The sequence below is a fragment of the Parasteatoda tepidariorum genome, chromosome 9 (genome assembly GCF_043381705.1).
Source record: "Parasteatoda tepidariorum isolate YZ-2023 chromosome 9, CAS_Ptep_4.0, whole genome shotgun sequence".
Lineage (NCBI taxonomy): Eukaryota > Metazoa > Arthropoda > Arachnida > Araneae > Theridiidae > Parasteatoda > Parasteatoda tepidariorum.
The window spans coordinates 17,726,697-17,740,326 of NC_092212.1; the positions used below are offsets into that span (position 1 = coordinate 17,726,697).

The window sequence follows — 13,630 nt, forward strand, 5'->3', positions numbered from 1 at the left end:
ATAAATGTATAATACTTAAAAATGTTTAAGATAATTTTCAGCAACTATTTTGTACTAATTATTTTAGTTGAAATGTTCATTATACACAGTTTTATAATAATAATCGTAAAATTCATTGAACAATTGAGTATTGCATTTTAAAATGCAAGTAGAATTTAATAATTACTTCATTTTATTATTGTAAAACGGTAGATAAGTAACTTCGCCATAAAGTATTACATAGTACGAGAATATTATACGATTGCTTTATAATGAAAGAACAACAATTTAAGTTTTAAACATTTGTGGAAGAGAAAAAAAAAAGAAATTTTTCGGTGTTAGCGATTAGAGAGTCTTTTATCGTATAAGTATTAAGTCAGTATTGTTCCCTATTAAATAAAAATGCATTTTGCTCCAGAAAAAAAAAAAACTTGAATTTTGTCAATAGAAATTCCCTAATTATTGCAGTAAAAACTATTGTAATTTTGTGCAAATAATTATTATTAATAATAATATAAATGACTATTAAAAGGAATTAATTGAGAATGTCCAATTTTAATGAATTAACTGTTTACTCAATCAGATTAATACATTTTTTCATAATTTACAAATGGAGAAAAAGTCTTTTACAGTTTAAAAGTGAAGAGAAAAATAATGTTGAGATTAATTTAGAAAGTAAGCACAACACGAAGGAGATTGAAGTAATGGCATTAAATTCGAAATTTCAAAAGAAAAAAATTCACGTTTTAGTGTACAGTGAGCAGAAAACAAAAAATCTAAAACTAACTTTTGATCTAATGATCAGATGTTTACGTTCTAGGACTCAATCTTAATGGATCGAGAGTGTGAATTCAAATATGCCACTTAATTATAGCAGACAATATAATATTTTAAGATCGGAAATCGGACACTAAAACGCACTGACTTTGAGAAGAAAAAAAATTTCCTGCGAATTCACATTTTTGATCCCCAGTATATAGGGGTTGCCGCAATCTGGAAATATTATCCCAATAGTTTGGTCAGGAAAGCAATGCAATGTGAGGACCCCTTAGTGTTAACTTTACTTTTTGCACATTTCACCATATCTCGTGATTTTTCCAGTGAACTTTTAAGTGAATTGAAAATTTTTTTGCACTCAATGTTTTAATGTTAATTTAATTTAGAATTTCCTTAATTCCCTACCACTATAGTAAGATATTTACTTTTCACCTAACTTGTAAAATTAAAAAGTTTAGAATTCTTTACAAAATCACTCAGGCGATGTGATTATGTTTTATTTAAATCTTATTTAGAAAGTATTTTTCTAAAAATATTTCATTAAAAGTTTTTATCTAACTTTTTTTTATTTATCTATAGTTATTGAAAGTTAGGTTGTTATTTTTTAAGTTGAAATGAATGCCGCCCTGCTTTGCATATTTCAAAAATTATTTCAATAGAAATATAATTTAACAATAAACACTCAGTACTTATAATTATAAATCAAGCAATCACTGCACATATTTATTTAAAAAACACTCTCATGAACTGATATTAAATTGATCGAAATCTTAAATGTGAGTCCTATAACATATAATTTATTTAAACTCAGTGCACACATCTAACCTCTGCTGCCGCCAATAACTCAATTTTAAAATATTGTTTTTCTTTTACCAGCGGGTGACCGAGCTCGCTCGGAGAAAACAGGTATCGAAGCTAACTCGAAGATTTAAATTTTCAATTGTGATTTATCAAAACAATACATGCCATAAGAAAATTTGTGAAACCATTGGTGAAAAGATAACCGGTTAAAGTGCACCATTGTAAACTATCTAAACAAAGTTTGGAAAGGGAACTATTCTATACAAAGGTAAAGTTTGAAAAGTCATAGGAAATAAAATGTAATTGATAACAAAAAATTATACAATTAAAGACACTGTTCACAACGAATTCGTAAATTTGCTTCCGTTCATCCGCTTCTTGAAAATTCTTGTCCAGGAAAAGGCGTCGATGAGAGAGGTATTGTCGAGCATAAAAGACGATGTAAACTCCGCAGGAAGACGCGTCATCTTGGTGGTTGTAAGCGTTGCGAGGTTTCACGATGCATCCTTTCAGCTTTTCATTCGTAACAACGGTATTCAAAACGTGTCGCAGTATTTTTCTCAAAACAGCATCGATGGGCAGCGGGTTGTCGACTGGATCGCAGACTAATAGTTGACGTTCTCCATAGCTTGCTTCGTAAATTCCTAGCATCCAGTGCTCGCCTCTATCCATTTGAGCTCTCTTGTGAATGGGAATGAGTAGCACGTCGAATCCTTGTTGAACGCCGTATAGATAGTTGGAAGCCTTGTTCTGGTCGCTGATATCGTTGAGAAGAGCCATTCCTTCATAAGCGCCATCCGCTGTTGTAACGTAGAAGCGTGCGACAAATTCAGGGTGAAGTACGGCAACTTTGACGGTCGGGTAAGCTTGTTCGGCGTAATGGAGAAGCATTCTGACAATGACGGTATCTTCTAGTTGTCCATTTGCGGGTAGAATTGAGTTGATCGCTTGTTGTTCCAAAATTCCGGCTCCTTGAAGAATTTCATGTAGAGGTGCGTTCTGCATGTTGAAAATGTAGCTTGAAATCTGATGAATGTTGAAATGTCGGACTTTGTTGACGGTGATTTTAACACAAAAGTTAAACTTTTCTCCACTTTGATAAATGTAAACTAATGCGAACCTTACAATTAAATTATTAATTCCTTCGTATATTATTGGTTTAAGTTGTCGAAAATTAATATTTCAATTGTAAGGTTCGCATTAGCATACATTTATAAGAGTGGAGAAAAGTATCTATAGCCATTATGGCGAACTAATAAAGTTTGAAAATATCCTATCTGTAACTCCGAACTGCTCGACCGTAGCTCTTCAAAACCGGCGCCAATCGATTCCTCGTGGCCAAAAACCCCAGACCCCCAAGTTTACCGGAGTTTATTAATTCTGGGGCGATTTTCGACTTGGCAACCATTCCTCGTATTATAGTATAAGATAAATTTTCTGATATTTTCATATGAAGGATAGTATTAAGTACGAGAATTAAAAATTTGTGTTTAAAAATTATACTTATTATTAATATTTCACAACAAGAAGTTTATAATTGAAGGTTTAAAATGTTTTTAATTATGTTATTTTTTATCATGTTTTTTCTTAATTACCTAATTCATATAACTGTATTTAGGAATCTATAAATTTATGTTGCGTATGATCGTTGCAGAATAACCTGTACGCAAAATATGTAAATAAAATATATTTTTAAAATTGTGTATTTTCTAACAAAAAAAAATTATTATTCTTAGATTGACAGAGTATCAAGGACTTAGCAATAGTAATTTGGTGATGTAATTTGCTAATGATCACGTTAATCATTTAGATAACCTGACTTGGCAAAATAAAATTTAAGTACATAACTATAACAGCAAGCGCAAAAGACAGCTTTTTTTTCTTTATCTGAGCTATAATTTATCTTTCAAATATTTGAAAAAACTGAATCATCCATAGCTTATTTTAAAACACTGGCTTCCATTATTTTAATGAGAAAATTTCATTTTTTAAATGACTCTGAATTTAAAATACAATTTTAGAAAGAAAAAAAAATCGGGCTTTGTTATTCGTTTATAATTTTACTTATTTAGATTGATTTTTAATCTAGTATTTGTGGAGCTTATGGTATATTCTTAATTCGATATATAGACACACAGACGCACTAATTCTAAATTTTATTTTATGTACAGAACATTTTATTCCCTTCTCGGCGACTTTAACATATTAGATTAAATAAAACACATGTTTATTAGTGCATCCCATCAAAATAACGATTAACTGCATCCAGTGACATCTAGAATAATGCTGTTGCTCAAGACTACTCATGACATTTAAAATTTATCACAGTCAAGCTACTTTCTCCTGTACTTATATAGCTTTTTAATAAATATATAATAAAAATGTAATGTATTGGTGCAGCTGTAATCGACACTAAATATACTCTAAAATACGTTGTCCCCATATAGGAAAAAATTTGGAATCAATTAAAAATGCACCAATTACCATGATGCAGTGCTCATTACCAAAGTTATGCATCATTGCTGTCAACAATAGTATGGCAACTTTTACGGTACCCCATAACAAAATAGTTCCATTACTCCATTAATTTTGCTGTTCAATAAAAAAAAATTTTTAATTATTGAGTCGATTTTAAATTATTGAGTCTTATAAAACACGCTTTAAAAGCGAAACGAAAATCATCAAGATGGTTTCAAATAACTTTCGGAATATTAGTTTGGTGATGTAGTTTGCCAATGCTACCACGAATTATATTTATAGATTATTTCTTGATTGGATTAAACTTATTAGATTTATCAAAACGCATTTTTAGTTAAATAAAGGCTAACTGCATTATTCAGTACTAGGAGGCTCCGCCCCCTGCTCGCTAACGCTCGCCAACCCCGAGAATTGCTACGCAATCCTATGTGGTTCACGCCGTGAACCATGGCTCGCTGCGCTCGCTCGCCAATGAACACAATGTTCTAGCACAAAGACATAGTATATTATCATCAAAGACATAGTATTTTATCATCAAAGACATAGTATTGTACTTATGTAGAAGAATTCTATCAATGTTCTTATTGGCTTTTAAAAAAGTATATTAGCTATTTAGATTGTACATGGTGAAAAAATCAAAACATTAGCTAAATGAGAAACATATTAGCAAAATAAATTATCAAATATTGCAGTTACTCACCTAAATTCAACTAAATGTGTATAATAAATTAGTTAATGCTAGAAATTCTGAAAGTTTTAGAAAAAAATTTTATTATTTAAAAATATAAACTTTAAACCCTAACTTTTCCTTGTGAGATAATAACCCTCAAAAAGTCTTTCATTTTCAAGAACACAAAAATTTGTTTTATCGCCAAATGAAATATTTTTTGGTGATCAGCATTATTGAAATCAATTTCTATATTAATTAACATTTGTGATAAAGTACATAACATTTTAGAACAAAATAAGGATGTTTTACATACAATAAATTAAAATGCATGGCTGTTAGCATTACCCGAGAAATACCACGTGGAGGTCGCCATGCTGCATTTCTAATCGGGGAGTTTTGATTTTGGCAGTTCCCCTTGCCTACTGCCAATAGAAGTTTCAATTATATTTTTTCAAAAAAACATTTTTTTCTGCAAAGCTCTGAGAAATTAACACCAAGCATTTAGAATTTCTTTGAAAACAAAATTATAGATTTGGCATCTTGGTGCAATTACTGAAAGGCAGTCAAATGACTTAACTCTTGACAGACCAACATAAAGTTGTCCATGACTAAAAACTTATTTAGTCAATACTAAACTAATTTTCTCAAATGTCTGACCTTGTGACTTATTTATAGTCATGGAGAAGGCCAGCCTAATTAATTCCTAATTGAGTTTAAATTAAATATTATCATGTTTTTAGGGCATGAATCTGAATTGAACAACCTGATAATGCTCACTCTGGTTATTGTTTCCGTTTTTAAAAAGCGCTATATGTTGAGCCACCTCACGTGACATTTGCCATGTGACATTTTTAGCAACAATCATTGGTCCATTTTCTAACGTTGCCATTCGGGGAGTAGTAATGAGGCTTTTTTTTGGTGCCGTGTAAGAGAAATATATATATAGATTATCTAGCACAATTCTGTTTCTGAAGGCAACTCATGATATTGAAAATTTATGAAAATCTATGGTATTGAAAATCTATTATAAAAATGCATAGTATTGGTGTCAATAATATTATGGTGAATTTTTACGGTATCTCATAACGATTAAGTACATTTTCTCCATCAATTTAGCTTTTTAGTGCATAGCATATTGGTTTTATATCAATTAGTACCTATCACCAAAAATAACTAAACATCATTGGCATAAATATCAGTTTACTTATTTTTAATGTTCTCTTAAAAGAATTAGTACCATTTTTCAATTAAACGCAGTGAAACAAGATGAGCATTCCAGAATTGCATACTGTTTATACAGATCAATGAAGCAACAATATGCTTTTTTATAGGTGTTAATTCAAATTAAACACCGAATAAATCTATGGATCACGATGTCGCGAATGCGTTAAATTACTGGAATTTACTGTAAAAATTAAAAAGGTATGGTATTATTTTGTAATACTTGTTTTTCTTCTACTTTTTTGAGTTATCTGAAACTTTTCTTAATAAAATACAGCTAGTTAACCCAAATATCACGATACAGAAAGAAGTAATTTAAAACTTGTTTGCGCAGATGTAATCCAATTTAGATAATGCTTCGTCGTAATATGATTTCTTATTCTACCAACATATTTATGGTTTACAATTGCTAGAAAGATATTTGTTTGTAGTATATACATGATTTTGAAATATTTCACGAATATTTTTTTATATTCCATTTCGATTTTAAAATGAAATTGTTTCATGCCTTGCTATTCACATTTTTAAGCTTACATTTTACTAATGCTAGGCGTAAAACCAGAACGTTAATTGATATGACTTATGTATTTGATAAAACTACGTTACGTTATCCAATATACAGTAAATACAAAATTGAAAAATTAGTTAAAGGCCCCAACAAGGATTTGGTTACAAAATAGTAAGTGTGGTCTTCAACTTTTTTTTGAACTTTTTAAAAACGGCATATTTTTTCCCCGTTGTATTCTTGATATATAACTAATTGCTTTCAGGCCTATCATTCACTAATGCTAGGACTAAAAGAAAAAAGTTAATTGATATGATTTTTTTATTTGATGAAACTACGTTATATTATCCAATATTTAATGAGTACAAAATTGAAAAGTTGGTTAAAGGCCCCAACGAAAATTTGGTAGCAAAATAGTAAGTATTGACTTCAACTTTCTTACGAACTTTTCATAAACGACGTAATTTTTCCCCCAATTCAAATTCTGAATTTAGATAATTCCTGAATAATAGTTCATAAAATCTTTCTAATTTTTAAAATATATGTTACAAAACGTAGTTTTGTTGCTCTTTTCAATATTTTATGCTATGAAAGCTTCAATAATTATTCACATTTTGTCCAACTTGGGCGTTTTTTCTAACCGTTAAAACTTTTTAAATATTTGTAACAAAGTAACTATAAAGTAAGTGAAATGGTTTTTATCGTCTTTAGAAGAAAATAATTTTAAAAAAGTACTTAAATTTGGAAAATAAGAGGAATTTTAATAATTATTGTCACCATAACTTTATTTATATGATATAATCAGTAGTCGGAAGTAGCACACGACAAGTAGTGAAACTACTGTAGTCGCTAATTATATCGTAGTTCGTAGTATAGTGTGCTACTTTTTTTTTTAAAAAAATAGTGCAGTTAGTAGAAATTCCTGAAAACTATTTTTTATGTTAATTTAGTAAAGGTACAGGGTTCTAACACAACTAATTTATAGAATTTGATGAGAACAAATTTTCATGGTTCCGTCAATGGATGCAATTTAAAATGCCTCTGTGAGTTAACAAGAATTGTGTATTTCTTGAGTTGCGTAACTAATATTTAAGCTAGCGATTACGAATAATAGATAATTTATCAATTTGGTCACATACGAATGCATACTCGTGAAACGCATATGCATTCGTATGCATATGCAAACGCATATGCATTAAAGGAAGGGAACATACTTTCGATGTACTTAATTTCTTAGAAGAAATAAAAGCGCTTTAAGGACTTTACAAAATTGCTAATATTTGATAACTTCCTAACATTTCTCATATTAAATATTCGCTGTGGAGAAATCAAAAAATCTTGAAGGTTTACTTAACAAATTAAAATAAAATATTTTAGAATACCAACCGGCTCCTGTGAACATGAATAAGTATTTTATCATGATTCCTTATTTGTTATTCAAAACCATTTTGAACATGGCTGTAAATTATGTTCCCCAGCAAAGTTCACTTTCTTAAAGTGGTGAAGTAGCTGCCATTTCGAAAGTAGTTTGTTGCCACAACATTTTAACGAAAGTAGTTGTAGCTGTAGTTAACTACATTTGTAATAAAAAAGTAGTAGTAAACTACAAGAATAATGTAGTTTTTCCGAGCACTGGACATAATAATGCTTACTGTGCATGCGTTCTTCTGCACTACACAATTATGCACCAAACTGAAGACATCATAAATCTAAACTTTGTAAAAAATTAAATAATTTTAAATTTAATTTAATTTTTAGAATTATTTTCTTGTTTTATCCTGTAGGTTTACATTTTAAGTTTAAGAAAAGAACACTAACTTATTACCAAAAAAAGGATTGACTAAACTCTGTTTTAAAAGTTTCTGTATTCAAATTTAACGAAACAGATTTTCAATGATAAAAAGCATCGAAAACTATTCACAAATCTTAGCTAGTTACTAAATACTGGACAGATAATTTATCACAGGTTAGCATTAAACTAGATCCTATTTCTCTCCAAAATGGTTCTTTTTTATTTTTTTAAAATTTATTTAGTTCTATAATTCCAATTACTACAGTAGGGTCCATACCTAAGAAATTCGAGAATTAGAGAAATTCTCGTTCGATACAGGCGATTGGGCAATCCTAGTTTATGATTAGGATGATTAAATAGAATAAATGCATATTGCTTTCAGAAGTTTTTTCCATCTGAGAAGTAGAAATATATGTTTATCTAACGTTGAACTTTAAAAAAATTTGCTTCTGTTCCATTTGTCTTAATACAATGCTCCAAATGTTTCATCATCTCTATTTTCTTCAGCTGTTCAAGATTTTGTAATGATTTTACTGCATTAGAATTGGGCTGTATTTTTTAAGTTAAATTTCTTAGTCTGAGTCACTACCTTCCTTTTTATTTCTTTGTTTTCAAAATTGTTTTCAGTATTTCTCATTCCATTTTTATTGTTAAATCCCACGGGAAATGAAAAATTTGACTGAAAATTTCAATTATGAAAACATTTTTACGCGCCAAGCCCACCAATCGTGTGGAAATAATAGGTTCAAATCGTGCCGTAATCCTAGATGTATTTTTCGTGATGTCCTTCTGTAGTTTGCTCTATCAGTTCTTTTATTTGACAAAGGGTTATAAACCATAATTGAGCAAGCAAGCCCGTTAATGTATGTAACACCAATTTTATTTTTATGGTTCATATAAAATTAACAAGATTTTTTATAAATGTGAAGTGATAGCTAAAAAATTAATCTTTTCTCTATCTAAATACCTTAAATCCCGCGCAAGTTCATCACTTGTAGGCAAAGTTTTGATAGTCTTCTTAATATCTATGAGACGGGCGAGACATTCAGAGTAAAAATGATATAACTGATAGCTAAACAACCAGTTTTACCGGTTTTTGTGTGTGGGGTAGTAATAGTTTTACTTATTTAATTCATCACTACTTAACTCAAAACGAAAATTATATTGTTACGTAATTGCATAAATTGGATAGGTTAAAATTAACGTGAAAGAAAAATAAGTTTTTCAAACTAGCCATGTCCACATGTATGCTTCCGCTTCTTATTTTTTCTCCATCACGAATCTGCACGATTGCATATATGACTCGTCCGTTCCGAAGAGATTTAGCAAGTGATCAGCTAATAAAATGGGGATTTAATTGATTTTGCAAGTCTACCAGGAATTCCAATTGTTTCATTTTCTGTAAAAGGTATTATTACGAGATTGAGAATTATAAACTAAACTCGCCGAATTTCGCTCTCTCTTTAAAAGACACTTCACAAGATAATTGCAACAATTTTCATTGTATTAAAATTTATAGGTTCTGGTGGAAAAAATAATTCCAATTTACAAAACGAAAATTTTTAATTCCACTGGAGAACAAGATTGCTGATAAAGCGAGGCAAGTTGGCATCTCTGTCTTGTTATTTGACAGGTGTTGAATATACACAGGGATGCTTAACTTAAGGAAATTTGCCTTTATCTTAAATTTTTTATATTGCCATGATGGGTCCGTGGATAGAGCTCTCGCCTCCCAATGAGATGCCCCGTGTTTGAATCCTAGGTCGAAAAGAATTCTGAATTCCGATTTGTTCCGACCACACTGTTAAGATAAAATATCCTCTTTGGTAGACGGATAATTGGATTTTAGAGGCCCCTTGCCGTCATGCTAAACATGGGAGGTTCTCGTGGTTTCCCTCACTATCTAAAGCAAATGCGGGTAAAGTTCAATCGAAAATTCTTCGACAAAGGCACATTTAATCCTATATTTGATCCAGGAGTCTCCTTGCCTTCTGAATCGGGTCAAATTCACAAGGCTTCGGAGTTGAAATACTGATAGTCGTATGCTCAAAACTGGATCGGCTATTCAATGACAGATAGAAAAAATACCCATCATGCAATTTTATAATTATTTTTATTTCAGACTTCAATATGAGGATTTCTCAACTTCTATGCACACAAGTACGCACATGGATGCCCGGCACATGTTGTCAAAGACCGTTGATGAGATACCAGCCAGTTCCTTCTTCGGGAAAGCAGCTGTTATCGACATAACTAGAAAAGCATCACTTAGTCCTGATGCCTTAGCTACCGTAGAAGATGTCAAGAACTGGGAACGCACAACGCAAAGGAGTTTGAACGGGACCATAGTTTTATTGAACTCTGGTTGGGGCCACAAATGGAACGACCGTGATGCTTTTTTCGGCATCTCAAGTGATGGCACCTCAAAATTGCATTATCCAGGATTCTCACCAGGAGCTTGCAAGTGGTTAACAGAGAATAGAAGTATCAAAGGTGTGGGCTCTGATACCGCGTCCATTGATCCAGGTACAACCACCAGTGCACCCTGCCACGGTTATGTACTAGGGCACAGATTGTTTATTTTGGAAAATGTAGCCAATGTTGATAAAATTCCAATTTCAGGTGCTACACGTTATGTCTTCCCAATGAAAATTGGTAAAGGTAGTGGGGCACCAACTCGAATAGTAGCATCAGTGCGTGTGAAAAATTGTTAAAAGCGAGTAGTTTCAATATGGATAACAAAAAGAGGGTTCAAAAATTATGAAACGGAATCAAGTTGCACAGTAAAAAATTAAATATTTATAGTCTAACTAATAATGGGGCGAAAATTGGATATACAATGAAACCTCTCGGGAGCGACCAATCTCGTTTCCACAGTAAAATTCTCGCTAAGGGAGGTTGGTCGTTCTTAGGGGTTACCGGATCTCTGAACAAAACTCAGTGTCAATAGAAATGACCCATACTGATATAATTATGTGTAAAAACATAGATTAATCAATAAACTATTTTAAATCAATAAACAGTTATGTTTTTTTTTGTCTTAGCTGGCATTTTAGTTTATATCATAAATATTATTTCACTTTAATAAAAAATGAGAAGGGGTTCGTTTGATATGTTTAGTTTTTTCTATGCTAATTTTTTTTTCTAATTTAACTTTCACCTTTAAAAATAAATCTTTGATAGTATCGTCTTTAGTGCACTCTGACTGCAACATAAGGCAGTCGATCTTTTTCAGAGATCGCCAAAAAGAGCTCTCTAAGTAAGAGCCACTCGCAAATATTTACAATACAGTTGAATCTACTTAATTATATAGTTAAAAATTTTTTGATGATTTCTTGTATTGTTTCCTTATTTGAATTTTGCAGGTCGCTAGGAGAGGTAATTTTTGATGGTCTACTGAAAAAATGCCAAGTCTGTGGAAAAAATTCCATACCTCCCAAAAGTTGTCGTAAATAGAGGAGGTCACTACGCTGAGGCGGTTCTTGGACGTCTCACTTTGATTGTATAGATAATTTGAAAATTCAAACCAACTTTTCGATTCCTTTTAGTCGCGAGAATCAAAACAGTGTAAAAATCACAAATTGAAAAAAATATCCAAAATAATCTAATTAAAAATTTGATCAACCACTTTTTCTTAAACAAAAAAATCATTCTAAATAAGGGATTGAAATTTTCACGATCCTGGCAGGCCTGGGTCTCAGAGAGGCAGGCGATATCAGATCTTGACCAGAGTGGATCAGCTCAAGCCTTGCTAGAGACAAGTTCCCTTCCGGCCGCATGCCAACATCAGACTTAGATGAGACATCTTCGATCGACAAAAGATTTTTACCGGCCAAATCTATGAACTACGCACTTTACTCAAAGTTTCTTCTAGGACAAACTACTGATATCGTGGAACTTCGTACGCTGCGAGATTCCATTGGAGAGTTTTCTACCTCAATGAACTCTTTAACGCAGCGGTGTCCGCAATTCAAACTGTTGAGTCGAGTCAAAAGAAGCCAACTGCCTCAACTACAATGGAGACAACTATCACTGAGACAGCGGAAATCCCTGTGATCATCCCAGAAAGTAGTGTTACTAACGATAATGTGGGTATAGACGAAGAGACATCAGCCTCTGAACCTGAGATCCAAAATAGAAACAACAAAGAGCCACCAACTAAAAAGAGAAAGAAGAAGAAGAAAAAGTCTGCCGCAGCTACAGAAAATGATGACCCATCCTTGACCCAGAAAAGCAGCAATCTCTCGGAATCTCTTTTCATGCCGGAGCCCACCCCTATTACTGCATCAGAACCTACGGAAGAGACTACCAACAAAGCCACAGAGCCTTCCACTTCAGTAGAAAAAGCTCAGCCAGTTAAAAATGCTTAAGTCCTCTTCCGTGGCGTTCCTGATGATTTTAGTACAGATGAAATATCCGTTGAATTAGGGAAGCGGAACATTGAAATCCTGAAAATAGTCCAGTTTAAGAAGAAAGTGGGTGGAGCCTTTAAGTCCCTCCCCCTGTACCTCATCGTTATGCCAATGCTAGCCAATCTCGAGATGATCTACCATATTGAGAGCATCAAGCGGATCCCGATCAGCATAGAGAAATACCACGGCGGCCGCTGCAGTGTTTTCGATGTCAGAGCTTCGGTCACACCCAACGCTCCTGCTCCTCCAGCCCAAGATGCATGAAATGTGCCTAAGGGCACCATTCATTCCAGGGCCGGATTTACGTATAAGCTAAATAAGCTGTAGCTTGGGGCCCCGAGATGGCAAGGGCCCCCAGATCCAACTTTTTCCTTCTTTTCCTAGTTTTATTCGGAGCTGGAGCCCTCTGAAGCCTAAAATACATTTTTTTTCTTTATTACATTGGCGAACGCTTTTCAAAATCTAATAGAAGTGTTTGCAAGTATAAAATAATTGTTACTTTTTTAACCAAAAGAGCAATAAAAAGGCCTTTTGACTGATGAAAATATCCTGTAGCTTTCGTAGCTACCAGTGATGGGAGTAGTCCATGGATCCTTAAAAGCGGTACTCCATGGAGTAGTCAAATAGCAGCCTCAATTTACACTATGGGAAATGTTTTCAGCTTCTTTAAATTGCTGTGGGCTCTTTTGTCCACAGAAACACCCTTTTGTCTGATTTCTGGGCAAAAAATTTCTAGGGCTGTGGGAGAATCTTGTTTAGGGTCACTCTGTTTCGAGATTTCCGTTGTGTCTCATTGTCGTTAAAGAGCTTCTCGTTTAATTTTAACTTTTCTTTTTTGCAAAATATATGTTTTCCAATTTATTACAAAAGCTTTTTTTCCTTTTAATTATCCTAAATGTTTTAACTAGCTTAATTGTTTAATTTACTTAATTATTGTAATTGATTTTAATTTGTTATTTTCCAAATTAATCGTACATGAATCCGTGAACTCCTTT

General features: G+C 32.4%; 1 long non-coding RNA gene across 1 annotated transcript; it reads left to right on the top strand.

Annotated features, from left to right (window-relative positions):
* The first annotated feature begins 6,313 nt into the window (after positions 1–6,313).
* On the top strand, positions 6,314–11,245 carry LOC107447567 (uncharacterized). Its single transcript, XR_011637678.1, has 2 exons — positions 6,314–6,605; positions 10,346–11,245. It is a non-coding gene; the product is annotated as an uncharacterized lncRNA (long non-coding RNA).
* Positions 11,246–13,630: the final 2,385 nt, after the last annotated feature.